Raw genomic sequence first — 26,299 nt, 5'->3', positions numbered from 1 at the left:
CCAGCTATTATTGTTACTATTATTTGGAAGTTCTTTCTAATATAGAGCCTAAATTTCTCTCTATTTAACTTCTGCCCATGGATCCTAGTTCTTCCCTCTATCACCAAACAGAATAATTCAGCATCCTTTTAATTCTTACTGCCCTTAAAATATTTGAAAACAGCTATAATATACTCCCAGATTCTTCTATTCCTCAGATTAAACGTCACCAATGCTTTCAATTAATTTTATATCAATTTCCTTCCTAAAATGTGATAACCAGAATTGAACACAATATTTTACATGTGGTCTGACTAGAACAACAGAATAATTCACTTCCTTATTCCTAAAGGTTTTCTCTCTCTTAATGGAGTCTAACATGCCAGCAATTTTCTTGGCTATCTTATACCACTATTGATTCATTGAGAGCCTGAAATCTACTAAAATCTCTGCTATTTTTTTAGATGAACTGCTGTCCAGCTATATGACCCTATCTTGTTCTTGTGAAGATAATTTTTTTAAGCCCACGTGTAAGATTTTACATTTAATCTTACTAAATTTCATCTTATTTGACTTGGCCAGGTGTTCTAGCCTTTCAAAATATTTTTGGATCACCTCTGTCATCCTGTTGATTAATTAATTCTTCTCAAGTTTGTGATTTTCTGAATATTTGATACACATGAAGCACATACCTTTCATCCAAGGTTTTAATTTAAAAATTCAACAGCATAGGATCAAGCACAGATTCCTAGGTCAGTCTACTGAAGACAACAAACTACCATTCAGTTCCAATTATTTGACCAGTTCCAAATGCTATAATATCATCTAACTTCCATGTTTCTGTATTTTCCACAAGAATCATATAAGATATTGAATCAAATTATTTCATAAAAATCTATGTACTTGACATCCAGAACATTTCCCTGACTTCTCAGTTTAATAAATCTGTCAAAAAAAAAAGAGAAAAGAAAAAGGGACTACAAAAAAATTTCCATTCAAGGGAGGAATGTAAAGAGTGGGCATATATACACAAGACTCTCTCCATTAGTCAAAAGAATTGTTGCTATGCCTGGTGGGGGGCAGAGTTTGTGAGACCTTGGAAGAGGGGAGATTCTTTTTCTAGCTTCTAAAGAGGATGCTGTCAGTCTCATACTGTCCTCAGACTCTGGAAGAGAAAGACAGGAAGAATCTGACAAGTATGCCCTTATTTTAGCTTACTACACTGAAGACTTTGGGGAATTTCCCCCTTGGGTGAGATGCGTTTCTCTTCACTGTTTCTGATGGGATATCTCATTTCCAGTAGGAGAACTCATTTACTTTTATGTCTTTTTCTGCACTCTAATCTGCATAGCTTCTTTGATTTCTGTTTGCTCTTAGCTTGAATAAATGGGTTTAGTCATTTTTACATATTTGTAATAATCTTTGTTTAGCTGCCATTAATTGGAAATAGATTCAAGCTTTCAGATATATCTTGTAGCACTTCTTCCCTATTAGGGGATAGCAACCAAGAAAAGTGGCTTGACTATAAACATTATTTCCACTAATTAGCAGTATACATATACATATATGTACACGTGTATGTACATATATTTATACATACATATACATATACATACATACATATCTCATGTCTGGTAACCCCTTGCTGAACAGAGCAGATCAGCCTTGTGGCCCCAAGCTCCTATTCCCCTCCAAGCAGGAAAAAACATATCCCCCTTGGAGAGGGATGGGTGAGATTCCAGAAACAGGTCTTTATATCTCCTTGGGAACTGCATTTTGACAGACTCATATAGACATACATATGACCCACACAGGCAATACATACTTAAACTTACTATATCTTGTTAGAGGATATAACAACAGTTAAACTATCTTTGACTGATGTATAATATATTAAATTGGGAGGGGGGGTATTGCAAAAAGACAGTCCACTATGAAGTACTTTTTTACATTAAATTGTCATGACCATAGTATTCCAACACCATATAAAATCAAAGGTTAGATTCAGGTAGAAGTATTATTCAGCAAATCTTCAGAGTTAAATTTGCAAGTGAAGCCTGAGATAGTGCACTCATTTCTCTTACTTGACTGGTTTTGAATTAAAAGTCTAGATTGATATCAACTGGTTGGTTGGTTGTTGTCCTTCATTCTCGAAGAGGACCAAAATGACATCACTATGCTAGAGTCAAGTTTCAGTATGTCCAACTGTGGCTGATCAGACCAATATGGGCTTGGAATGCTCTTCTACAGGTCAGGCACAAATAGTCCATATGAACATTTGGGGTGGATTCTCTAAATTTGCACATCCTGCATTTCCTTTGAGATGTTTCAATTCTGCTTTGCTCATAGAGCCCAGTACCTTCTCTGACGTGGGCACGTGATACTGAGTGGTCCTGTGCCAGTGTCTCCCATGTCATACAATCAATTCCAAATTCTTAAAAGAGACCTTGAGAATGTCCTTGTATCTCTTCTTCTGGCCACCTTGTGAATGCTTGCCCTGTATGAGTTCTCCATAAAATAGTCTTTTTGGCAAGAGTATAGTTTGCATTTGAACAATGTGGCCAGCCCATCAGAATTGCACTCTCTGAAGCAGAGTTTGAATGCTTGGCAGTTTAGTTAGAGAAAAGTGTCTGGTATCTTATCCTGCTAGGTAATCTTCAGAACCTTCCTAAGACAATTCAAATGGAAGCAATTCAGTTTCCTGGCATGGTGCTGGTATAGTAGTTCAAGGATGCCTCCATTGTCTGTCTCTATAAAGGTAAAGAAATAGATTGTCCTGTGACAGTCACAGGGGGGTCTCTCTCTCTTAGTCATTGCTGGCAAGATTCTTGCCAGAGTCCTCCTTAATAGGCTGATCCTTCACCTAGAAGATGGTCATCTACCTGAGTGTGTGGCTTCAGAAAGGGCTGAGGAACTATCAATATGATGTTTGCTGCCTGACAACTCTTGGAGAAATGCCAGGAGCAGAACAGAGGTCTATACACAACATTTACAGATCTGACCAAGGCCTTTGATACTGTCAGTCATGAGTGCTTGTGGAAAATTATGTCAAAATTTGGTTGCCCAGAGGAGTTCATCAGCATTATACTTCAATTCCATGATGAGATACTTACCCAGGTTCTGGAAAATGGACAATGCTCTTGTGCTTTACCAGTCACCAATGGAGTGAAACAAGGCTATGTGCTTGCTCCTATGCTTTTTAGCATGATGTTTTCATCCATGTTGCTAAATGCTTTCAATGAGGATAAACATCAAGGTCGGCTATCACAATGATGGTAAATTCTTCAACTTGAAAAGACTACAAGCCAAGAACAAAGTGGAGGGAGTGTTGGTACATGATTTTCTATTTGCAGATGATTGTGCACTCAATGCAGCCTCTGAAGCTGAGATGCAACAAAGTATGAGTCAATTCTCTGCTGCTTGTGCTAATTTTGGTCTAACAATTAACACCAAGAAAACACAGGTGCTCCATCAGCCACCACCACACCATCCATATGCAGAACATAGGTTACAGCAAATGGAAAAGTTTTGAATGCTGTGGATAAGTTCACTTACCTTAGTAGTGTACTTTCCAGGGATGATGATTGATTGATAATGAGGTTGATGCATGCATTGAAAGAGCTAGCTCAGTGTTTGGGAGGCTCCAAAGGAAAGTATGAGAAAGAGGTATTAGACTGACAATCAAACTGAAGGTCTACAGAGCTATTGTGCCGACTTCATTGTGATATGCCTGTGAAACCTGAACATATACAAGTGCCATGCCAGGAAACTGAATCACTTCCATTTGATGTCAAGTGGACCTGCCACTTACAATTTATGTGAGAGGTGTCATACATGTGTATACAGGCCTCACATTCAGTTTACAGCACTACCAAATGTAGCCTAAACCATATGAAAATGTAACAGACTTGTGGAAGTGAATGTTGAAAACTAAAAGTAAATTAATTAATAAATGTTGAATATGAAAAAAAGAATTAAAAAATAAAAAAATGTGACAGGAAAAATATTTAACAAAATAAGTAAGAACAAAACAGATAACATTAACATGTAGTATTTAAGTCAATATGTGACTGACAGGGATCTTTATGTACAGTTTACTGGACCCTATTTCATTTGAGTTTAATACCACTGGTCTATATGACCTTGAACAAATCACTTCAACCCTTTGGGTCATCATTCTTCATGAAAAAATGAGGGCATTAGGGGCAGCTAGGTGGCTCAGTGGATAGAATACTGGCCCTGGATTCAAGAGGACCTGAGTTCAAATCTGGCCTCAGACACATAGCACTTACTAGCTGTGTGACCCTGGGCAAGTCACTTAACCCCCATTGCCCAACAACAAAAAAAAATTAGGGCATTGAGCTAGGATCAGGGCTTCTGTAACTTTTTTCCACTTGCTACCCCTTTGCACGTTTCAGCAGCATTTGTTGGTGTTGCTAAGCATGAGGGCATGTGCAGTGCAAAGTGTTCATGCTTTGTGTTCAGAACCAAGGCTGCAGTGAAGTTGTATGATGTAACATAAGCAAGCATTGTCAGGAACATCTCGGATTCATTATACATTTGATTTTGAATTAATTTTTGGTCGTTGCACATTCAGAAATCTTTTATTGTTGCCAAATTTTTCATGACCTTGTATGCAATCATTACAGTTTAAGAAGTGCTTATAGAAGTGAAGTCAAGATTGTGGATTAAAAGCAGGAACTCCCCTGAGCTCTCCCCCAAAACATTCCCAGTATCTTTAAAAATGACTCTAAACAAATTCTAGAGCAGCAGAACTCACAAAAAGATGGAGTAAACAAATTTCCAGCCCAAGACAATTCAGAAGGTCAGCAGGAAAGGTCTGTTGTACCAGGGTGAGAGAGAAGTGCAACGCCAGAGCAGGTTGTACAGACTGGACCCCAGAAAACCCAGAGCAGGCCAAGGGCAACTGAATCACTGGCAGCAGTGGCAGTTTGCAGACCTCTCAGCCCACAGACACCAAAGAGTATATATAAATAGAGTGCACAGGTGTGAGTTGAATATGAAGGGATGATATCTAAAAAATAAAATGAAGGGGTGAGAAAGGAATATACTGGGAGAAAGAGGAAAGGGGAGGTAGAATGGGGTAAATTATCTCACATAAAAGAGGCAAGACAAAAGCTTTTATAGTGGAGGGGAAGGAAGGGGTAAGAGGAAGTGAGTGAACCTTACTCTCCTCAGAATTGGCTCAAAGAGGGAATAACATACACACTCAATTGAGTATAGAAATCTATTTTACCTTACAGGAAAATAGGAAGGGAAGGGGATAAGAGAAGGGCGGCTATAGAAGGGAGGGCTTTGGAGAGAGGGTAGTCAGAAGCAAAACATTTTGAGGAGGGACAGGGTGAAAAGAGAGACACTAGAATAAATGAGGCAGGGGGCATAGGATGGAGGGAAATACAGTTAGCAATAGTAACCGTGAAAAGAACTTGAAACAAGTTTCTCTGATAAAGGCCTCATTTCTCAAACATATAAAGAACTGAATCAAATTTATAAAATTAAGATCCATTCCCTAATTGATACATGATCAAAAGATATGATCAGTTTTCAGATGAAATAATCAAAGCTATCTATAGCCATATGAAAAAATACTCTCACTATTGATCAGAGAAATGTAAATTAAAACAATTCTGAGTTATTACCTTCTATCTATTAGATTGGCTAATAGGACAAAAAAGGTAAATGACAAATGTTGGAGGGGGTGTGGGAAAAATGAGACTTTAATGCATTGTTGGTGGAGTTGTGAACTGATCAACCATTCTGTAGAGCAATTTGGAACTATGCCCAAAGGGCTATAAAACCATGTATACCTTTTGACCTAGCAATACCACTACTAGGTCTGTTTCCTAAAAGAGATAAAAAAGGAAAAGGAAAAGGACCTATATATATAAAAATATTTATAGCAGCTCTTTTCTGGGGGTAAAGAATTAGAAATTGAGAAAATGCCCATCAACTGGGAAATGGTTGAACAAGTTATTATATGTGATTATAATGGAGTACTATTGTACTATAAGAAATGATGAATGAGCAGGATGCTCTCAGAAAAACTTGCAAAGATTTGCATGGGTTGATGCAAAGTGAAATGTACTGTGTACAAAGTAACAGAAATACTGTAAGACGATCAACTGTGAATGACTTAGCTATTCTCAGCAATACAATGATCCAAGACAGCTCTGAAAGACTTATGATGGAAAATGCTATCCATTCCCAGAGAAAGAACTGATGGTGTCTGAATACAGATTGAAGCATACTTTTTTTACTTTCTTTTTCCTGAGATTTTTTTCTTGACTATGTTTTCTTTCACCACATGACTATTATGGATATATTTTGCATGACCACACATGCATAATCTATATCCAACTGCTTGCCTTCTCAATGGGGGGTGGTGAAGGGGGAGGAAAGGGAGAGAATTTGGAAGTCAAAGTTTTAAAGAAGAATGTTAAAAATTGTTTTTACATGTAACTGGGGGGAAAGAATATATGACATAGAGCACATTTGGTACTGAAAAGAAAAACAAGAAAAGATTTGGACTTACGAAGGAAGATGCTATCCACTTTCAGAGAAACAGATGACAAGTGGAAATAAGCATAGTATGGTCTTACATATATGTGTATGAGGGTATATGTGTATGTTCATGTACATATATCCTCATTTAATTCTAGCCTTCTTGGGTGGGAAGGGGAAAAATAAAGTAAAAAGTGCACAGCAGGGAATTAAAGAAAACCAACAAGGAAGCAAAGAAGAACTGGGAAGCTTTGAAAATAATCAGTAGTATTTATTGTTTTGTTTTCTTGAAATAGTAATTTATTGTTTTATAGTGGATCCTCTCTTATGGTTTGCTGTGTACATGGCATTTTTTTTTCTTTTCTCATTTTGTATTTAAGTTTAAAATTTTAAAAATTTACCAAAAAAAAGTGCTGAGCTAGATGACCTCTAAGGCCCCATATGGCTCTGGGTCCTATATACCAACATGGAGCCACTGAGTGGAATCAAAGAGTTCATGAAATGAAATACTTTCCTCTTATCCCTTGCTCCCCAAAATGTATTTTTTGATATTTGTGAGAGTTAGCATAGCATAACAGAGAAAGCATTGGCCTGGGATTCTAATTCCACTTTTGCATTAACTAGCAGTGTTATTAGACAATTCACTGAGTCTTTCTGGGCTTCCATTTTCTCATCTTAAAAACAGAGTCAGACTAGAAGAATGCTATGGTTTGTTCTAGATCTCAATATTCTAGGATTGTCATTTGTAACCTTTCTTCTACTCATCTTTCATTCTTTCCCATCTCTCTTATATGGATACAGGAATGTAAGTTATAGGTTTTTTTGTTTTGGTTTTTTTTTTTAGAAAAAAAGTGAGGAACTTGGAGAGAGAGAGATATATATACAGACAGATGTAACAGAGAAACGAAAGGAAATATAGGGACTATGAGTTTGGGGAAGAGCAGACAAAGAATCTAAACTGTTACCCCCAATGCCATTTGTTTTATCTACCAGACCTATGTTTGTGTTTGGCTTATGTTGCATACTTTAGGCTGTCTACTCTCTAAAAAACAGGTAGCAATGCAATTATACATGAGTTTACAATAGTGCTATGTTCATGGAGGACCTGAATATGCATTACCCTGATTTGCGACATGTTATTGTGGCAAGAGGAAACATTGAAGGCCTGAACTGGAGTCTTAGTTCTGCTTATTACTGAACCAGGTGACATGGGGCTAAGTCACATCCCACTGGTGGAAGTCAAATGACCTGAGTTTGAATCCTGACTCTGCTACTTACTACCTTGTGATCATGAACAAGTCAGTTGACCTCTCTTGGCTTCAGTAAAATTTGAAGGTTGGACTAGATGACATCCCAGGTCCTAACTCAATCTATTATACTATGAAATATTTGAGATTCAATTTTCTTATCAGTAAAGTGGGGATTATAATGTTTGCATCACCTATCTCAACTCTCAACAAGAATTTAAGTGCTGGGTTCTAAGGATGCAAATATAAAAATTCAATAATACTTTTCCTCAAGGTGCCTACATTCCATGAGAATTTAAATTATATCTCACAAGGTTGCAATGAAGATCAAACAAGGTAATATGTGTAAAGCACTTTGTGGACAGCTATTTAAATGTAAACTATTAATATCATATGAATTGATCTTATACAGGACTCAAGTCTTCCTTCTCCTTCATAAAGTTTCACCTCATTTCCTTCCAGGAATGAATGCTATTTGCAGCCTTCTCTGTAAAATGGTGCCAAGAGATGGAAGTCCTCCCCCAGCAATTGTCTCCTTTTCCATTTAGCTTCCCTTCTCATTCCCCAATGCCTCTATGTCCATCAAACCTATGAATTCTGTGCTTTCTCACTCTCATCTCAGCCTTGTAACCTCCTGCAGCTAAACCACCTGCTTCCCAAACAAGTAAAGCAGCAGGCACCTCCCACACCAGATGGTTCCCTTTTCTTGGCTTTCCTTGGCAACAATTCACAAACACATTTCCACATGTCCAGACCAGAGCATGAGTGGAAACATCCAAAGTCCGAGTGTCTGCGTAGGCATAGGTGCTAACAGCCAAAATGGCTTGGAAAACTTTGTTTCCAAACCCTTATGCCCCCTTTTATTTTGTCCTGGAGTTTATTTGAAAGCAATAGCTTTGTCCTAGAAGCTATTTCCTTCAAACTTCTTCAAATCCTCACAAACTTTTCTCTCACAAGTTCATCCAACAATTAGCATTGACAGGGAGATGGAAATCCAGACTTACTATATCCAAGAGTAGTGTTTGATCCAGACTTCTGCAGTCTCATGCTATATGGTTTTCCAGCCTGTTTTCAACCACAAGCATTTATGATACTATCAAAGAAGATATTTCAAAAGTAGTGATATAAGCTGGTGAAGGTGGTAGATACCTATAATTCCTACCAGGGAAGCTACAGTGACAGATCTTTTGAGTTTGGGGAGTAGAATTGAGGAAGGGAATAAACACACACATATTGATACATACATACACACACATATATACAAATACATACATACATACATATATATACATATGTATATATAATGTTTTGTGCCAGGCACTGTGCTAAGCTTTTTACAAATCACATTTAAACCTCACAACAACCCTGCCAGGTAGGTGTTTTGCCAAGGGTCACACAGCTAGCAAGTGTCTAATGCCAGATTTGAACTCAGGAAGATAAGATTCTTCCTGACTCCAGGCCTGGCACTCTATCAACTGTGCCATCTAGCTGTTCGGAGACAATAGGAATACATAAAGTATTCCTCCTATCGAATTTTCAAGAAAATCCAGGTTTCTACTGTCAAGATAATGAATAATTTTAACATAATTTTTAACTGGAGACTGGCCAATGAGAGCCCAGTCATTATGAGATAGAACCTAGAGGCAAGATCAACTTCCTCTTTATTCAGCTGTCAAGATAGAGAGGGAAGGGGTTACATTCTGCTTTTATCTTAGGCCTCTGGCTGTCCTTTTGCCATGTAAAACCAAAAGCAAGGAATATATCATGAGCTGTTTGAGAACAGAGATTATTTTTGCTTTTCTTTGTATCTCCAGGGCTTAGTATAGTGCTTGATACATAGTAGGCACTCGATAAATACCTGCTGATTGAATATGAAGAAAGAAAATGCCGGAAGTGCAGTATATTAAACTAAGAAAAAGTCAAGAAATACAAGAATCTACCATGTCTATCTCCACATTTGTCCATCAGTCCTCTTTTCTTGGAGAAATAAGGTGGGGGGGGTCTCATTATCTTTTTTTTTTAAGTTTCTAGTCCTCTTAGCTCAGTTGGCTAGGGATTATTATTTGTCCCTTGGAGTTCTTTAGCCCATTTCTGCATGGGTCTCTTATAATTCATGTTTTTGATATCACATTTATTGCATGAGATCATTTATTTACTTCAACTAATTTATGACTTGATTGATTTGAGCGCTCCTATCAGATCTCAAGTGGATCACAAGGCATCCCTGCAATTCTTATCCACCTTCTTCCATGGAGCCTCCACAGAAAATCTACCCACTGTGGTAAAGTTCTTCCTCCACATTTTTTACATTTCTTTTTTTCTACTTAATATTTAATTTTTTCCAATTACATCTAAAGATAGTTTCCAACATTCACTTTTATAAGATTTTGCATTCCAAATTTATTTCTCCCTCCCTTCCCCCCAAGACAGCAAACAATCTGATATAGGCTATATGTGTATAATCATATTAAACATATTTCCACATTAGCCATGTTGTAAAGAAGGATTAGAACCAAAGGGGATAGAAAAGAAAATAGTATGCTTTGATCTGCATTCAGACTCCATAGTTCTTTCTCTGGATGTGGATAGCATTTTCCATCATGAGTCTTGGGATTGTTTTAGTTCATTGCCTTGCTGAGAAGAGGTAAGTCTATCAAAGTTGGTCATTGCACAATGTTGCTGTTACTGTGTACAGTGTTTTCCTGGTTCTGCTCACTTCACTCAGCATCAGCTCATGCAAGTCTTTCCAGGTTTTTCTAAAGTCTGCCTACTCATTATTTCTTGTGGAAATCCATTACTTTCATATACCACAACTCGTTCAGCCTTCCCCAAGTGATGGACATCTCCTCAATTTCAAATTCTTGGCCACCACAAAAACAGTTGCTATAAATATTTTTGTACATGCAGGTCCTTTTCCTGACTTTTATGATCTCTTAGGGATACAGACCTAGAAGTGGTATTACCGGATCAAAGGGTATGTACAGTTTTATAGCCCATTGGGCGTAGTTCCAAATTGCTCTCCAAAATGGTTGGATCAATTCACAACTCCACCAACAATGCATTAGTGTTCCAATTTTCCCACATATTCTCCAACATTTATCATTTTCCTTTTTTGTCACATTAGCCAATTCGATAGGTATGAGGTGTTACCTCAGAGTTGCTTTAATTTGCACACATTTTTTACATTTGTGGGGGGGGCAGTGGAGCACTTAGGTTTTCCATGTGTTATCTGCTACTCAATCCACATACCTGTCCCGCCTCCTTTTCCAGTCATTCTTTTCCTCAGTGGTATGACTTATACCAGCTCTTGAATATAGGTCATTATTGGAAATGTGCTGAAGTTTATATACTCCCATCAGGCATTGCCTTTTTGGTCACCTGCAAATTTAATTTAAAGATTAGTGATTGTGGTGTTACATAATTCACAACTGAAAAGTATTATCAAAAAAATGTGTTGCAAAGGTTGGTCACTAGGGAAAACATCAGGGTCATTAAAAGGAACTGTATTATTTCTGAAATGAAAGCTGGGATCAGAAGATGACAGATTTAGATCTGGAAAAGACCTTAGAGATTATTTAATCCAACTCTATTTTCTGGGTAAAGAAACAAAAATAGAAAGAGGTTAAAGTAACTTGCCTAAGGTCACAAAGGTAATAAGTGATAGAAACAGGATTTGAATTCAGGGCATAGGATGATAGATCTAGAACTGGAAGGGACCCCAGAGGCTATACAGTCCAACCCCTTCATTTTACAGATGAGGAACCTAAGAGGTTGAGCTACTTGCTCATGGTTATACAGCTAATGTGTGTCAAAGACAGAATTTGAACCCAAGTACTCTAACTTCAAATCCAGTCCCCCTTCCACTGGATCATATTTACCCTCAAACACCTCCTTCTATTCATTTCTGGGTCCAACACAATGTTTAGTATTTGTTCCAAATATATGTACTGTTGAAATAACCCAATGAGTTGGTCATCCCAACTGTATGTCATAGAGATTATAGGAACTATAGGTATATTTCTGCCATTTTCTTTTCCCCCCATTTATGGCTTGTTAGATTAATCTCATAAATGATCATAGCTCTTATTAAGAAGACCATTAATGTTTAGCACTGAATTCATTCAATTAATCAACAAGAATTTTTACATTGTGCATACAGAATGATATCATCTACAAATATAATCCCACTCCAGGGAATCCCCCTTATATTTTGGACCCCATGCAAACCATCTTTCATGACAGTGGCACATCATCTTGGTCAATCTAAAAATCACCATTTTATGCTGCACTTGACACTGATAATCAAAAAATCATCAAACAAGGCTATCTCTTTACTTGCATTTTTCAAGAAATTTTATATGATCTTAAAATGCATAAGATACTGCTTCTAGGAATGTTTAAGGCTGAATTTCACTCTACTGAATCAAGTGCTTTTTTTGGACTCAACAACAACAACAAAAGTAGACAAGATTTTTATATCCTCTGTACCTTTCAGACAATCTTGTGACTTTAACGATGTGATCTCCTTTAGAGTTGGCACAAATTTACATGTTCCATTCTCATATCTTCATCATCATGGATATTCTCAGTACCTATATAAATCATCATCATCATTAATACTTTATAAAGATGAAAAAGTATGTGGATGGCTCTTAATTCTCTCAATCACTCTTTTGGGTATGAATATTATCTATGAATATTTTTCTATTCTGTCCATATCTTCCTGCCCAGAGACATCTTGTAATGCAACTCCTCAGTGCTTTAAAAATTGTGTTATCCGGGGCAGCTAGGTAGCTCAGTGGATAGAGCACCGGCCCTGGATTCAGGAGCACATGAGTTCAAATCCAGTCTCAGACACATAACACTCAGTAACTGTGTGACTAACTGTGTGACCCTGGGCAAGTCACTTAACTCCATTGCCTAGCCAAAAAAAAAAAAATTGTGTTATCCCTAGCATAAACTTCCTTGGCTTATACTTGGTCTAGTTCCAGCAGCTCTTCTTCATTTCATCTTCCTAAGGACCATTTCTACTTCAGGGACTGAGGTGTTAGAGTCCAATATGGCAGCTCCTCTATCACTGACAATGAAAACAGATTATAGACTTACTGAAAACGGGTTCCATTTTATATCTGTTTGCTATCCCCATGCGAGTTGCCTTCTTACCTTGGAACTTCTCTCAGCACCTGTGATCTTTTCACCCTGGAGCAGCTTTCCATTATACTGATCCCTTTCTCCCATTTCTTCCCTGTGTATTTATTTTGGGAAAAGGCCCAGGTCAGCCATTCTTCACTTTCCTTCATGTTCTCCTTCCAACTCTCTAGAATTCACCATTATACTATCAGGTGGGTGCTTCATCCCCACCCCTACTTTTCAGCTCCCTTTTATTTCTCCTTTAGAATGTATCTTTGAAAACAAGGGCTTTCTTTATTTTTGTTTGTATTTGTATCCTCAGTGCTTAGCACAGTGCCTGGCACGTAGTAAATGCTTAAGAAATGTTTGTTAACTTGCCTTGCCTTTGCCTTCATCTATGAAGTATCTTGGGATGATAAAGCAGCTTTGGGTGTCTTAGAGTTTTTTTTACACTTCCATTGTTTTTGGCTCATTTCTAAGTATATAAATAGGCAATTTTCAAATGAAGAAATCCAATTTACCAGCAACCATATAAGAAATGCTCTAAATTGCAAATAATCAATCAATATTTATTAAGTGCCTACTATATACAAAGTACTATGTTAAGCATTAGAGATACAGAAAGAGGCCAAAGTAACTCCTTCTCTCAAGGAGTTTACAATCTAATCAGACGAATGAAAATTAAAGCAATTTTGTAACACTACTTCATACTCACCAGACTGACAAAGATGATAAGATAGGAAAATGAAAAATATTGGAGAGGCGGTGTGAAAACAGGTACACTAATGTACTGTTGGTAGAGCTGTCAATTGGTCCAGTCATTCTGAAAAGTAATTTGAAAATATACCTGAAACTTGAAGGAAAAAGACATAAGAGAGAGGAAGATAGCATAGAAAAAAATAATGCTTGGGATTACAAAATAAATTTTGTTGTTACTGTTGTGTCTGACTCTTCATAATCCCACTTGGGGATTTCTTGGGAAAGATACTGGTATGGTTTGCCATTTCCTCCTACAGCTCATTTTTTTTTTTGACAGATGAGGAATGCAAGGCAAACAAGGTTAAGTGACTTCCCCAGGTCACACAACTAATAAGTGTCTGAGATCAGATTTGTACTCAGGTCTTTCTGACTCCAGGCCTGGCACTCTATCCACTGCACCACCTAGCTGCCCAAAACAATAACAAGCTCTAGTTAGAAGAACCAGAGGCAAATTAACTTTGTCATTGGATGACTTTGAATGAGTCACTATTCTCTAGTAAATGGAGATGAGAATTTCAAAGATCAGTGTCACATTTTCATATAATTATCCTCCTCTTTTTGTCCTCCTCCTTCTCAGACTAGAATGGAAAACATTGTGGGGAGAAAGAGAAGTTATGCAATTCATGGGTTTTTTTGTTTTTGTTTTGTTTTGTTTTTATGGAAGATTCTCCCTAAAAATGAGCTCAATGATATATCCTCACTTGCCTGCATCTAACAGATAAGAATCCCTGTTGCAATTTATCTCATCTTCTATGATTAAATTCAAGAGGCTCCCCCAGAGTATGAGTAATCATGGCCAAATATTCTCTCAAGATTTTTTCAATCCTGGAATGGGGGTGGAAGAAATCCTTCAAAAGAAGCTAGCCTTTGAGTACTTAAAACCACCTCAAGTGGTTGGCTTATTTTTCATTGTCAACCATGAAAATAATTTCCTTTGGGAAACAGAAGGGTAGTTGTTAGGAACCAATGTTGAGACCAAAGGAGTTTTGCAGAAGAATTAGACTGGAGAGTCAATAATAATGAAATCAATAGTCCTTTTTGGTCAGTATATTTAAGAAGAGATGGTATTAACAGAAGACACCAAGAGAGTGAGTATAGTGGGGTGAGATGAATGAAAACCCCCGATTGTTTCTGGTAATTAGTCATCAATTTATTAATTATATTAGCCAGCAATCAATAAATTGATGGTCCTTGGTTTCTCTCAGTCACTAAAGACCCCCAATAGAGACCTTGAAAGCCTTAAATAACCCTTCTGAAAGTGAATTCCCTTGGCAGGTGAAAATCAATCCTGATTGGCGGACATTTAATGAGGAGGTGGGCTAAAAGTTTTCAGTCCTTCCTGCTAAGAAAGTGACTTGATCAGGAGACTCATCAGCCTCAGGCAGTCTGGGCAGGGGAAGCCATTTTCATCCAAACCTTTCTGGATAGTTTTCTCCCAGACTGGATTCTGTTTATACTATAAACAGAAATTAGGTCTCCCACTTGGGTGGAGTCTATCCCAAGACTGATGATCTGCTTCCTGGAGGGTTAGGAGTAATCTCATCAATCAGTCATGTCATTTGGAGATTGACTTTAACAAGAAAAGCCTGGATCACAAATTAATAATTAGTTATTAATATAATAGTATATTAATAATTTCTCTCAGGGGCAAACAAGCAACAGGGGAACCTGCCAACCTCGCCTCCTAACCACGTTACCCCTGCACTGGGTCTAGAACTGACCCCTCCAAAGCAAGTCCAGAAAGAACAGGAAAAGGAAACAACCAGGGATGAGACTCATTCAAGAGGTCTTCAGTCAGTGTAGGATGGAGTCCAAAATAGTCTTGTGAGAAACTGCTTCCAGAACTTGGCATACTATTACACTAAGATCACACTAGGACTCCTAGATCTACCTTAAATCCCTGTCAAAGGTCAGTTTATGATAGCTCTAGAATTAAGGCAGCTATGGGATTAGAGTACCTCAAGAAACAAAACAAAAGCAAAAAAAAAAAACTATAGAAAACAGGGCTTTTGCTTAGCTTCATCTAGTTGATTTTCAAACCAAGAGGTTAGACAATGAAGTGACAATAAAACTATCCTGAGAGCATCTAGGAAAAGAATAATAACAATAGCCAGCATTTATATAGCATTTTACATGTTACTTGATTTTGTCAACACAAAAACACTGTGATTAGGGACTTTTATTATCCACACTTTACAGATGAGGAAACTGAGGTGGGGGAAGGAGGCTGTTAAGTGATATGCCCAGAGTCACACAGTTAGTAGATATCTCAAACAGGATTCTAATTCAGAACTCCCTGACTCCAAGACCAGCACTCTATCCACTATACCACCTCACTGCTTACAGAATTAGGGAAAGGAGAGTCTGGAGAAGGTTCAGGATAGAAGGGGAAGGGGAAGAAACCGGAGGAAGATTATAGACAGCTTGATGGCTGGAGAAAATCTAGGCCACAAAAATGAGACATTTTTCAAGATTAAACCAGTCACACACATCTTTCCTTTCTTCTTTTAAGCAAAATGGCCAAAGATAATATGCTGGAAAGAAAATTATACCTTTATCCATCGACTTAAATAGCAGGCAACTTCTCTTTTGATGGCAACCTTAGGGGAAAGTCAGCTAGAGATCCCTTTGAAAGAATATAATTAAAGTCTATAGTTTTTATCTGTTTCTTATTAATTCCATTTTTAGTCTCTTGGTAGCAATTGAAATTCTTACTTTCCTTTTTGCCCAGGCAGTTGCTGCCAGAGAGATTGGACAACTCATGCTGTGCAGTTAGGCCACCTTACTCAATGCTCCTCTTTGCAACTTCTTTTGAAGTGAGGAAACACACCAGGGAAGTTAGGGTCATTTCTTGGGGGGTTTTAAGGCAGTTAAAGACTAGGTTGGGGAATAAATCTGTAATCCTGGAAATATGTACTGTCATTCTTTTCTTTCAGAATTAAAAACTTAGAAGCTCTCAACAATCAGGTTCAAACTAAATGACTACCCAAAATTTGGCCATCCAAGGCATTTCATAAATATACGGTACTGAATTTTTTTGTAAGATTTTTGTATTGCTCATAAGCCAATGCTGTTTCATTGTTTATAAAAGATGCCTTAAAAATTTTTTCTTAAAAAAATAAAATAAGATCCTAGATTTAGAGCTGTAAGTGACCTTTAAAGGCCATCAAGTCCAATCCTATCACTTTACAGATTAAAAAAAAAAAAACAAAACTGAGGCACAGAAAAGTTAAATGACTTGCCGAAGATGTTGTATCTACTAAGTATCTAAGGTGGGCCATTGACCCAGAGTTTCCTGATTCCAACTTCAGTTCCATATATGTGTGAGTGTGTGTGTGTATGTATACGTGTGCATGTATATATGTATATGTGTATATATGTACACATACATATATGCATATATACATATACACACATGTGTATGTATGCATGTGCGTATATGTATGTACACTGCATACATGCACACACATATGTGTATATATGTGTGTGTGCATGTGTGTGTATGTGTGTGTATATATATTATTTATATATATATATACACATACACATACACATACACACATATATCACCAATCATTACTAGATTGGAAGTTACCTTAAGAAGCAAATTAATTTATCAATCAGTTTCCAGGGAGTGTGATATAAAGAAAGAACCTGGGTTTGAATCCTGGATCCACCACTTCCCCAACTGTGTGACTTCAAACAACTACACATACTCAGCTGCCTTATCTCTAAAATGAGGATAACTGCCCTACCTCATGGGATCCTTGTGGATATCAAATAAGATCAAAAGAAAGTACTTTGTAAACTGTATAATACTATACAAATATAATATATTGAGTTAAGGTACAGCAAAGATTCATAGCCTTAAACCATAGGAAACCATCTGAACTCAAATTCTAATTCATAAATCTCAAGGAAATGGAGATTCTAGGCCTAACTTTTTTCCAGTGTCTCTCAGAGTCTTTTTTTTTCCACCTATTTGTGACCTAATCCTATGAAAGCCATTACCACCTTGTGAAAGTAGAGAAAGGCTAACCAATATTATGTAATCAAATCTGTTACTTTCCATTTCTCCAATTACTCTCATCTGTACCTTTTCTTTTTTTAGGCTAAAAAATTCCAATGCCTGTGCTATTTCTCAAAGAACTGGTTTCAACCCATTTCCAACTATTTTCATCTTCTCCCCCCCCCATTCCCTACACCTATTTTGAGTTCTACCTGCTTACTTAAATCCTTGACTGTAAACAGACATCTTATTAAATGCCTATTTATCTTTGAGTTATGATGGAAATATAATCTCCCAGTTACTCCTATATTCTACTTGAGTTCCATCATATTCTTATTCACTCTGTCTTCATTTATTCAATAAACACTTATTGAGAGCCTGGTATGTGTGAAGCAGTGTGCAAGGCACTTAAAGGGGGGTGGCAAGAAATACCAAGATATATAGAGCATTGCCCTTGCCTTAAAGGAACTTACAAGCTACTAGGGAAAATAATTAAGGCATGTATGAAAAAATTTATAATACCTGACAGTATACACTAAATGCCCTAAGCATGTATATCACAGGAGTTCAGAAGAGTGAGAGATGGCACCTCTGTGAAGGTTCTATCCTGTGTTAGCAAGCCTAATAGAAGAGGAGTAAACCCCAACTTCCATCAGTCACTATTGAGTTTACTGTATCCCATATCTCTCGTAGGGTAGAGACAATATAGGGTAGAAGCTATAGGTATTCTTGGACATAAAACACCTTAGAAGCTGAACCCTAAGAAAGGTATTCAAAGAGAATTACCAACATGGACTATTAGGAACACTTTCTAGCTAAGTACAAACATAAAAATTCTGTATTAACTGAATTTTAATTAATTGTATAACTTGAGAATCTACCAAAAAGAATTCTTATATGATCATTAGAATCCATAGCAATAGTCCTAAAAACATAAGGTGTATCATAATTCCTGGAAAGAGGATGCTAAGTTGAACTCAATTGGCATACCTGGATTCAAAGCCATGTGAACTTCCCAATTCATAAGAGAGAGACAGAGCAAAAAACTATTTAACCAGGCCTCTATTCTTCAGCTCAACACAACTCCAGGTGACTGCAACATGGGGATAGAAATTATGGTCAGGCAATGATACTTTCTCAGCCACCCAGAAGAGAAGAGTCTAGGCCACCAAAAAGGAAGAGAAGAAGGAAGTCAGAGCAGCACCTTGAAGCTACTCTTTTCCTACCACTTAGAAAGAAAAAGGCAATAAAGGGTAACATCCTAGAAGACCTGGATGAAGAATGTATGTAAAGCACTTTACAAATCTTTACAAAGCACATTATATAAACAGAATAATTATGTATTTCTAGTCAAATCAGTTCATATAATTCTGAACTTGGAATCAGAAAGACCCAAACTTGAATTTTGCTTTAGGTACTTACTAACAGTATGACCCTAGACAAATCACAGAATCACAGAATTTTAAAGTTGGAATGGACATTGGTGGCCAGCTAGTCTAACTATAACCACAAAAGGAATCCCCAATGTAATGCAACAACTGTCCATCTCGTTTTTGCTTGAAGATCTCCAAAGAGGGAGGAATGCACCACCTCTCTAGGCAGCCCTTTCTACTTTTTGAACAGTCTCTATGTGTTGTAAAGTTTTTCACGATAAGCAGTTTGAATTTGCCTCTTTGCAATTTCCACTCATTGCTTCTTGTTCTGCCCTCTAGGGCTGAAAAGAACAAGATTAATCCATCATCCACATGACAGCACTTCAAATGCTTAAGACAACTATCATGTCTTCTCTTCCCACCCCACCCTCCGCCCCCACCGAGGCTTCTCTTCTCTGGGCTAAAGATGTCTTGTTCCTTCATCTGACTCTCATATGCCATGGATGCAGGACTCTTCACCATGTTCCTGCTTGTTCTCTGGACACTCTAGTTTACCAATTTCTCTCTTAAACTATGTTCTCTAGAATTGAACACAACATTCCAAATTAGGTCTGACAAGGACAAAGTACAGGGAGACCATCACCTCCTGTAAGATGATGAAAACCAGTTTGACTGGTAGGGTCTCAACCCCTTAAGCTAAATAAATGTATGGTAAGGGTAATAAACCCAAAGAGCAGGCATCCACTTTTTCCTTGCATAACACAGTTAAAGTTTCATGAGTCTCTGCCCCTTATTCCTTATTAGGCGATTTGGAAAATATTCTCATTTCACTGGTACAGGCTTTTCCTTCGTGGATGATTGGCAATCTGCTTTTAATATCATGTTGGTTTTTTTCTAAAACTCTTTGTATGTTTGAAATGTTATGGGGGTTGCGCCTTCAATCAGAGTGTGAAAAATGTTCCATGTATGAAGCCCCTCCACTGTGTTTTGCCCAAGACTGTTCCCTATTGATATCTGTTCTCCTGCTTCCCTTGTGAATAGCAATAAAGCTTTTATGCTTTATTGCAACCCAAGATTGAAGTTGCATTTTTGGCTGCCACATCTCATTGTCACCCGCTAAAACTCTCAAATCTATTTTTTTCAACAACTGCTTTCAGTCCAGAACTTCCATATCTTATACTTGTAAAGTTGATTTTTTGTAGCCAAGAGCAAGACTTTACATTTATCCATACTGAACCTCATCTTATTAAAATTCAACTCAGTGATCTACCCTGGCAAAATCTTTTGAATTCTGACTTTGTCATGCACTATGTTAGCTATCTCACAAAGGTTTGCGTCATCTACAAATCTGATAAGCATGTCATCGCTGCCTTTATCCAAGTAACTGATAAAAATGTTAAACCACACTGGGCCAAGCACAGATTGCTGGGGTATTCTGCTGAAGACCTCCTGCCATGCTGAAACTCAACCATCAGCAACTACTCTTTGAGCCTGTCCAACCAACCATTTCTGAATCCAACTGATTGTATTATTTTCTAATGCATATCACCCTATCTTCTCCACAAGGATTTTTGAAATATTTTATCAAAGGCTTTGTTAAAGTATGATAAAATCTAACCACAGCATTTCCCTCATCTGTTCATTTAGTAAAGTGGTCAAAAAAAAGAAATTAAGTTTGTCTGGCATGATCTACTCTTGATACAGTTATGTGTGGCCTTGATAATCACGACTTCCATTTCTATACATTTGTCAATCAGCTCTTCAACAATTGTTCCTAAAAGTGTCCCAGAGAGTCAGAGTCAAGTTCACTGGCATATGTGTGTGTGTGTCTGATATATACATATATATATATCAGACTTTATTCTCTTTCCTTTTTAAAATATTGGGATATTTGTCCTTTTTTGATCATCTGGTTTCTCTACCATGTTCCATGATCTTTCAAATATCAGTGACTCAGTAATCACATTCCCCAGTTCTTTTAGGACTATAAGATGCAGTTCATCAGGGCCAGGTGACTTAAATTCATCCAGTAGAGTTAAGTCCTCTCTCTTATGATCTATTTGTTTATCTTGGCTATGGACCCCTATTGGTCATTTTTGTTCAGTCATTTCCAGTGTAAAGACCATTCTCCTTTGCAGAGAAAACAGAAACAAAAATTGGGCAGCTCTGCCATTTCACCATTGCCATCATGCCAAACAAAGGTCCTTTCCCTTCCGTGATTTTTTAATAGAACTTTAAAAAAGGAAACCTGTACCCCTTTTTCTTATTTGTAGCTTCCCTCAGTAGATTCAAACCATTCTGAGTTTTAGCATTCCTGAGGCTATTTTTCAGCACTGATCATGCTCATATTAATCTTCTATTACTTAGCCTTTCATTTATCTTCTGCACATGCCTTAAGTCATTTAGTCACTTAAGGTCTTTCAGCCTCAGTTTCCTTACCTGTGAAGTAATAGAACCTACCACAAAGGGTTTTTCTGCAGATGAAATGAGACCAAAGGGGACAGAATATGTCAAAGTTAAAGCTTTCTGTAAAGAATAAAGTACAATATAACTGTTAGCTATTATTATGTTGCTCCCTGCTAGGATCCAAGGCTATATCTCAGTCCCAAACCAAATATCAAGGGTGTGGCAGCATCTCTGACAGAAGTAGTAAGGGACTTGGTTTAGAACAAAGAGTCTAACTACCACGAATAAATAAAAAAAGTTATCTCCCTGAATTCAGTTCATGTGATTTTTCTAGCGTAGCAATCCATATTACCAAACCAAAGGGGACTCACACTGTACACAATTGAAAATGGAACCCCTTAGGGAACATCCTTGTATTAGATGGTGCCTGGTTAAGAAGTTCACTCACCCTACCCTGAATCGAACAGCTAGAAATTGTCAACTGCCAACTATCATGTTACTAAAGAGGACAAGGCTGAGGACCCTTAAAAAAAAAAACCTGAAATAAGCATCTCCCTCATTCTACCCTGGGGAACATTTTGCCAGAGACTGTTCACCTGGAAGAAACTGAGGCCCAATGAGAGGGTATTTGAATCCAGCATTTCTCACCCCACAGCTATGAAGGTTCTTTTCACTGTAACAGGCTGCTTCCTTTCTTCGCATTAAAAAAAATTAATAAAATATGATCATTTCTTCTTCTGAATTCCTATAGCAGTTTATTTATATCACTCACATGTCACTACTTAGCATAATGATATGATATTGGATTATGTTTATTATAGATTAACTATATATATATTATTTATATGTAGTTATGTATGCATGCATATATATGTGTGTATATATATATATATGTTTAAATGTGTATGAGTGTAGTATGTGTATATGTTACAGATATAGGATAGAGTTAGGATTAGAGATAGGGGTAGGGGTAGGGATAAGGATAGGTATAGGGACTGGACCTAATGGTATTAGAAAATCTCAGTTGAAGAACTCTCTTCTCCTAAAGTAGGTCAGCAATTTCTCTGCAACTTATAGTCTTGGAGAATTGACTAGAGCACTGAGAGGTGAAGTTACTTGCCCAAGCAAGCTAGGTGGCACAGTGGGTAGTGTTGGGTGTGGAGTCAGGAAGATCTGAGTTCAAACCCAGGCTCAGACACTTACTAGCTATGTGACCCTGGGCAAGTCACTTAACCACCATCTCCTTCAGTTAATATAACCATAAAATGGAAATAATAATAGCAACTACCTCACAGAGTTGTTGTGAGGATCAAATGAGATATTTGTAAAACACTTAGTATGGTGCCTGGCACATAGTAAGCACTTAATAAATATGTTTCCTTTCTTCCCTCCTCCCCATGGTCATATAACCAGGATAAGTTGGAGCCGGGACTTGAACCCCAGTCTTCTTGGCTCTGAGGCCAGCTCTCTGTTCATTAGGCCAACATATTGGCTAAATGAGATATATCATATATCTGATAATTAAATAATGTATACAAACTATATAATTATAAAGACTATATGTTACATATCATATTAGTAGCATCACATGAGTAGCATAAGCAAGCTATACAGTATATGATATAATGAATGTAAAAATATCATGGTTATATCATGACATATTATGACAAATTATATTATGGTTATTTGGGTGCATATGTTAGTCCCCATGAGATTCAAAGTTCCTTAATGGCAGAGGCTGTGTATTACTTTTCCTTATACATATTATATCACATATCATAGTGTCTGACACATAATAGGTGTTCAATACATATGTCAGAAGAAAGAAAACATACTTACAGTACTGAATGTATTTCTTATTGTTCCTCACAATATTTGACCACAACCTGACTTTTATTCAATCAAATTACAAAAGCAATTACTTAAAAGTAGTGAAACTGAACTGAATTTAAATGAACACACCTTCAATACAACTTGGTAAGCACACTCTGTAGCCAAGGTCGGAACACAATTAGAGTTCTGGAAAAGACCCCCAAGGGCTGCTTAAAATTACATCTCAGAGCAGGAAAGGACCCAGGAGGCCTGCTAGCCTAATGTGTACCTCTGTAGGAATCTCCTCTACAACTTTGCCAACAAAAGTGCTCATCAAGTCTTTACTTTCAGACTTCCTATGACCAGGAACTCTCTTGGTTATAAAGCAGCCCATCCCATTCCTGTATGGGATGGCTATGTCATCTAACTAACACATGACATATAAGAAAGCTTTGTTTTCTCACCCCTAGTATTTTCATCTTTTGTGTCCTTCATTCAAGAAAAAAAGGAGAGGGAGATTTTTCTCTTAAAAAATGCAATAATAATGAAATGATGGGTTTTTTAAAAAAGATGTTTGGTCAATATTTCTGTCTGTATTTAGTGAACATCAAGGTGACCACTGTTTCTGAGTATAGCTTAAATCATGAGCCTGCAAATGATAATTAGTGATAGAGCTATATATACAAAAACATACTAATATTTTAATGATTAATTCTGTTTAATAAAAGTTTTAGTTCATCATGAAAATTATCCCAATGATTAACTTTGAGAACCAAAAATTCAGGTACCCTAAATATATTTTATTATCATTTTAAGAAAAAAACCCTGTTTTTTATTAAGAAGTAAGTCACTCCTGCTTATGTTTTTAATGATTAAATAACTTTGTCAAATCCTTATACATGTTCTTTTATTTTCTAATCTATTTCTTTCAACTATTCACCCTATCCTGACAATTTCACTTTCACTTTATCAACTAATCAAAAAATAAATAAAACAAATCAATACACAGTCCAAAAGAAGTATAGAATTTTTTGGATCTAAAGAATATGAGGGGACAGTTAAGTGGGACAGTGAGTAGAGCACTGGCCCTGAAGTCAGGAGGACCGGAGTTCAAATCAGGCCTCAGACACATAACACTCACTAGCTGTGTGAGGAAAGGTCTCTTATAGGGGGTAGCAACTAAGCTGAGCTTTGAAAGGAACCAGGGATTCTAAAAACAGAGTTGAAGAGGGAGACCATTCCAGGAATGGAGTACAGCCTATGCAAAGGGATAAGAGATGGAATGACTTATGTGGGAAACACACCGAGTAGGAATGGTTCGAATGTAAAGTCACTTAACCCCATTGTCTAGCAAAGACAAAAAAAATTAAAGAATATCAGGAAATTTTGTCCTCTCAGCATTATGAAGACCTTTTTTGAAGCTAGTGAAAAATCTGGGAGCAATAATATAGAAGTAATGCAAGAGCATAACAACCTGTCTCATAGAGTGTCTATAAAAAAGGTAGGGTAAAAGTCCAAACAGAGATCTAGAAACCACAGATTTTTCCACTTTCTAGTCAAATTAAATTTAACTCATTTACTTATATATCAAAAGACAGGCAGTATAGTAACTTTTATTTCCATAAAGGGGAAGCACTGTGCTCTGAGCACAGTAGGCAATCAAAATGCATATCAACTTACCAACTGATAGATTCTAGGACTCTGAGCCCCGAACATCTTATTTGAATGCTTGTTTCCCTCTTGGGTTCTGTAACTCCATGTGCATCTCAAGGTTAAGCAAATCAATTAACATTTCTGTACCTCATTTTCGTCATCTGTATAATGGGGATCATAAAACTTGTCTGTTATCTAGTCTACAGATGTGCAGTGGATGTTAATTATCTATAATGTGCCCCAAGTTACTGAAGGAAGGCATTAGGTGGAACTGAAGGAATTTGATTAAAAGAACAATATACTAAGAAAAAAGGAACTAAAGAATCTATGTATTCATCAATTTCTAAAGCTGGATTGTGGACCAAGACATTTACCAGTAATTTTCTAGATTTTGTAAATTATTTAATACAAGGAGATGGCATAAATTTGTTACCAATAAATACACGGTGAATAGCTAATGTTCTCTAAATAATAGAACATTCAAATGCTTTTGAATGGAAAGGCTAGTATTACTTGTGTTGGCTGAAGCTAAAAATATGGACCTTACCATATAAAGCAGGAGTTATAAAAATAAACCAGATTGTTAGGTTCTAATCTTTCAACTTCAACAATGATGAACAGTGTGACTTTGGAGGTGGTGGGGGCAGCACTTTCATATTTCCATTTGTGTGGGTGTGTGGTAGGTTTGCATCATTCTTTACTTGTATTCCTTCCTTATCTCCTGCTTTACACTCTTAGATGCTGCTGATTTCATAGTAATTTACTATGATAGAGTTGTCAGTAATTGCCAATATCTTGGTTTATATACTGGAACCTGAACAATGGATGTGACACATCATAAAACATTTAGAATTATGTAATCCATTTGCTTGGCACAAAATCAGTTATGATGACATGATGAAGATATTGTACTCTAAGGATATAATACAGGGATATTTAATTTGACCCTGACATTTACATTATGCAAAATAATCATGATCTATCTGGTATTTATGTAGTACCTTTATTTAAGAAGTCTTTAATGACATTATTTAATTATTCTGTTCAAGAGCAGGCTTTATAATCAAAGAAGTTACCTACTTTACCCTAAACACTTTCTCAGGCCAACTTCAGAGCTGAATTAGAACCCAGTCAATTGTTTCTTATGTAATGTTATCGTGCCTTACCTCATTCACCCAGCACATAGTAGGAGCTTCATAAAGACTTGTTGATTTATTTATTCATTCAGCAAATGGTAAGTACCTAATATATCTGTAATGCAATGCTAAACAATGTAAAGTAACAAAAATGATTAGAGTTTGATAGTGGTAAGGTGTCTTGGAAACAGAAGGAAGTAGGGCAAAGGGGGAGGGAAGAGTTGGTTGCTGTTGTTTTGCTTTGTCCCTCATATCCCTGGTTCCTAATGTGGT

This window comes from Vombatus ursinus, unplaced genomic scaffold, assembly GCF_900497805.2.
Source record: "Vombatus ursinus unplaced genomic scaffold, bare-nosed wombat genome assembly UNPS02000582.1, whole genome shotgun sequence".
NCBI lineage: Eukaryota > Metazoa > Chordata > Mammalia > Diprotodontia > Vombatidae > Vombatus > Vombatus ursinus.
Note: the sequence above shows the minus strand (reverse complement) of the source record.